This window comes from Onychostoma macrolepis, chromosome 10 (genome assembly GCF_012432095.1).
Source record: "Onychostoma macrolepis isolate SWU-2019 chromosome 10, ASM1243209v1, whole genome shotgun sequence".
NCBI lineage: Eukaryota > Metazoa > Chordata > Actinopteri > Cypriniformes > Cyprinidae > Onychostoma > Onychostoma macrolepis.
This window is the reverse complement of record NC_081164.1, coordinates 14,154,403-14,159,049: the sequence shown is the minus strand read 5'-3', so window position 1 is coordinate 14,159,049 and position 4,647 is coordinate 14,154,403. Positions and strand designations below refer to the sequence as shown.

Sequence of the window (4,647 nt, the reverse complement as noted above, 5' to 3'; positions counted from 1 at the left end):
ATTAAGGACAAGTGATATGCAGCACTTTTTCTTATCAGTTCTTTAATTGAACAGTCTCTACTGATCAAAAGCTTTCTGCACAAAATGCCCGAATGCACATGAACGCGTCTGCGGCTCTGAATGAACTCCTTTTGTGGACGCGTTCTTCACGCAATAACATGCAGAAACACAACTAAACACAAAAAAATCACAGCGTTTTATTATAATAGAGTTCTCATTATAATGGTATGTATATGACAGTGCCAGTCATAGTTATTAATATTCTGCATTGTTGTTCTGCTCCACAGATAGCAAAATTTGTCTGGCCCACCTCTGGGCCACAACCTTCTTCACTTCTGGCCCAGTTCTGGCTGGGTCCCCGCCCAAAATTGGCACACACACTGAAAACCGACTCAAACAATTTCCTCTGGCCCAGATGCGCCCACGCCCTGTAAAATGACTCTTATTTATTGACGTGGCCCAGATCTGGCCCGCATACTGTAGAGTTACTTCTATTATTTTATGTGGCCCAGGTCTGGCCCAGACACTTTAAACCAGATCTGGCTGAGATTCGGCTTGGTCCCCGGGCCGAATGTGGCCCAGAAACTGCTAAATGTAATTCAGCAGTGAAACACAAATACAACCATTTAAAAACATTAAAAAGGCTTTAATTATAAAATTACCAAATACTTTAAATGTATATGAACAAATGCAATACAGTATAAACATTCACACTTTTTAAACCACAAAGTAACAAGTAAATTATATTTACTGCATATATGTATATATATGAAGAGTTCATTTGCAGAAAGATAACTTCGTTTTAATTTTAAAAATCATGTTTTTCATTGTGCATTGCAATTAATCTCAATCAAACTGCATTCAGGTTATTTTGATTAGGTAAAGAATAACTAATAAATACTAGCTAACTAACACAATAAAACAAAAACATGATAACAAAAAACATGATTTTTAAAAATATTTTAAAACGGAGTTATCTGTTTTTGCAAATAAACTCTTCATATATAAAACATTGTGTGTCATAATTCAGTTCAATTCTTATCAAATGGTGTCAGTGCAGACAAGTCAATAATATTGCTGAATATTAGGTGTCTTCAACCAAGCAAGACAAAAGGCAACAGTGACAAGAAACCCAAACAAGACCCGGCTCAGTCAGGAAACAGTCTCCTCTGGCCAAACGAATGAACGTGGTTTGATTATTCCAGGCTGCATCACAAGTCAGATTGTGGATTGATATCATTCAGAATATTTCATCCAACTTCTTCTGCATGAAGTAATATCACGCCAGCAGGTGAAGCTGGTAAAAAGGGTCTGCGCAGAGGGCTTGTCTGGTTCTCGTAGTCTTTGCTGAGGATCTGTGCTGGGGCCATCAATGAGGTCTTCACAGAGATCTGTCATGGTCTCCGCTGACAGTCAGGGATGTGTTGTGGTCGTTCCTGGGTGCAGGTCCACCATCTGGTCTGGATACCGACTGGATCAGCTAATTACTGTAACCTAGGGATAAGGGTGAGACAGTATATAAGCAACTAATATAAGCAATGATGTCATTCTTCTTAAAAATTAACATGTACATTAGATATTGTAGGAAGTGTTGCTGCTTACCCTAATTGGTGCAGCATAAAGATCCTTTAAGAGATTTGAATTATAGAAATGTGATAGTGTGTCGTGTATGGAAGATTAAAGAGATGGTTCTTTTAAACTCACAGAGTGTGTCTGCCTCCTGAAGTCCACCCTTCAGCTGGAGCCACCTCTTCATAGTCCCCTTGACCTCCATTTCAGCAGCATTAGCTTGAAAGTTTTTTCCAAATTGCAGCCTTGAAATATGTACAAATATATATTGTAAGATAATTATTTAATCTTAAGCATTACAGCTTTTACAATCATTAGGACCAGAGCCAGAATTGCACCTTATATGTTTGATGAATGTTCATGCAGCAGCTCAGAATTTCTGTAAAAAAAATTAAATGAATAAGTGTCAGATTGCATATAACGTTATATAGTGTTCAGATTAAACTTTTAAGTTTGTTTGCTCATAATAATCCCCACCACAGTAAAATAAGTATGATTTTAATCACATCACACGGCATATCTATGCTTCAAAAGTTTTCATTCACTCTAAAAACTGAACCTGCTCAAGTGCAGCAGACAGATTAGGCCTTCATTCAGGAACAAAAGATGATGCACTTACATTTTACGGCTCCCTCTTACGTATCTATAGTGTTTTCTCTGTCAGAGCTTCCCACACGGCATGTTACCACAAAATAAATATTATTATTAAATTCAGATTGCACGTATTGAATTGTTTTAGCAGGTGTAATGCTACAACAGCGTGCTCAGTTTGAGTCACAAACAAATGACTCATTTGAACGGTTAAGTGAATCGAATCAGAGAGTCACTCGTATGATGTTTATGGCGCCTCCAGCGGTCCGACTCCTTTGATTTCAATAGCAATCGCTCGTTGAAAAGACGAATCGAATGAACTCTAGCAAACAAAATAGAATTTAACTCATTAAAATGTAATTACTTAACATGATCGTGCACTGGATACAGCTAATTGGTTTTCATATTAAAAAGTACATATTGTTTTCCTAAAGAGACCGCCTGACAGTTAGGCCTAACGTTACTCATCAACACTCAATCCGGGACCGACGGTTTTAACGCTGTTATCATCGCCAAACCTAACAGAACCATCTAAAACTATACTCTTCGTGGCATTTAAATATCAAACAACACTAGATTGATCATTAAATAACTTAACTTACCTTTTGCAGCTGAAGTATTCCTCTTGAGAACTGTGTCCGAAATCTCCTCAGGATTAACCGCCGAATCTCTCTCTCAGGCGGCTGATCTCCTTCATTCTAGCAGCGGCCGCCGGAGACAAAACCAGCTCGGGCCGAAGGTAGAGACACACAACTACACCGAGTGCGGACCTGCCGCACGCACAACAGCTTTCAGCCGAGATCGGCCCAGAGAGAAAAAGCGTCTGCTGTCAGCCAGAAGTGTTTTGTAGAGTCGGCGGCTCTGGCCCATTATCTTCTCACCGGCGTGACTGAGCCGACAGTGCCGCATTTCAGCCAGAATCGGCCCGAGTGTGCTTGCTATGTGGGTCGCACCGAGCGCTGAAGAGATAATCACCGTATAATACTACAATGAAGCGCTTTACTGTAGTGTAACAACCAAATGCATCATATACGAGATAAATAATATACGATATAAATAAACCGACTGAAACGTTTTGAAATCACTTGTTCTACCCAACCCAGTCTCTTACTACTGCGTACCTATACAACGAGTTTGCACTTTCATTTGGCGTAGTATTTACACGCCAAAGTCACATTTTTCGTTCACACTGTACGCGAATCCCTCCCGTTAAACTTCCATTGATGGAAAATGCGTATGCATTATGCGCAGTGAATGGATTATATTTCAACGTCATCACCATTGTCCCGCCCTTCAATCATACTCAAGATTTCATTTTGCGCAGGTGCCGCCGCATATGCAGAAATACATATTTAGGTTTTGTTTATTTATTTATTTTACAGAAGCATATTGTAGCCTACATTACTCAGTATAGGGACGAATGTTGAACTACATCTAACACTGAGCTTGCTCCTTAATAGTCGGGCGATTGCTTTTATAGTGCTAGTTATAATTCTGTCTGCTTTTGTTTTTGGTTTGTGCTTAATGTTACATTTATGTTTTTTTTTTGTGTTTGTATTCGGAATAGTAAAAGTATTAACTAATAATAATAATAATAATAATAATGAATAAAGTGCAATGCCCTGGTTTTTAGTCCTTCGCTGATTCAGGAACCACCCACTCCCGCCCGGAACCCAATCAAATCGTTTAGCCGCTCATCATTATCCCGCGCCCGATGATTCTCCAGTTCAACTCGTGCGACGCCGTGCATCGTCGAAGCTGTCAATCATCACAACACAAAAGTAAGTATTTAGCCAAAATATGAACAAATAAATAAATAAATATCGTAAATGCAAGTGCTAATCGGATTTCTAATGTGTGTCAATGCTGTCAGCATCAAACGTTATTCTCTTAAGTGAGCTTGTAGGCCACAGTGTTGCCAGGCGATTAATGTCTGTTTAAAATCATTTTCATTAAAATGTATTAGAATAAACTTAGTGTAAGTGTCATCTGTGCGCAAAGATGACTCATTTGAACGGTTAAGTGAATCGAATCAGAGAGTCACTCGTATGATGTTTATGGCGCCTCCAGCGGTCCGACTCCTTTGATTTCAATAGCAATCGCTCGTTGAAAAAGACGAATCGAATGAACTCTAGCAAACAAAATAGAATTTAACTCATTAAAATGTAATTACTTAACATGATCGTGCACTGGATACAGCTAATTGGTTTTCATATTAAAAAGTACATATTGTTTTCCTAAAGAGACCGCCTGACAGTTAGGCCTAACGTTACTCATCAACACTCAATCCGGGACCGAACGGTTTTAACGCTGTTATCATCGCAAACCTAACAGAACCATCTAAAACTATACTCTTCGTGGCATTTAAATATCAAACAACACTAGATTGATCATTAAATAACTTAACTTACCTTTTGCAGCTGAAGTATTCCTCTTGAGAACTGTGTCCTTGAAATCTCCTCAGGATTAACCGCCGAATCTCTCTCT

The 4,647-nt window shown here is 38.9% G+C and overlaps 1 long non-coding RNA gene across 1 annotated transcript; it reads right to left on the bottom strand.

Annotated features, from left to right (window-relative positions):
* Positions 1-835: 835 nt before the first annotated feature.
* On the bottom strand, positions 836-2,144 carry LOC131548009 (uncharacterized). The gene is made up of 3 exons (XR_009273080.1): positions 1,908-2,144; positions 1,705-1,814; positions 836-1,494 (listed from the first exon to the last, which is right to left on the bottom strand). It is a non-coding gene; the product is annotated as an uncharacterized LOC131548009 (long non-coding RNA).
* Positions 2,145-4,647: the final 2,503 nt, after the last annotated feature.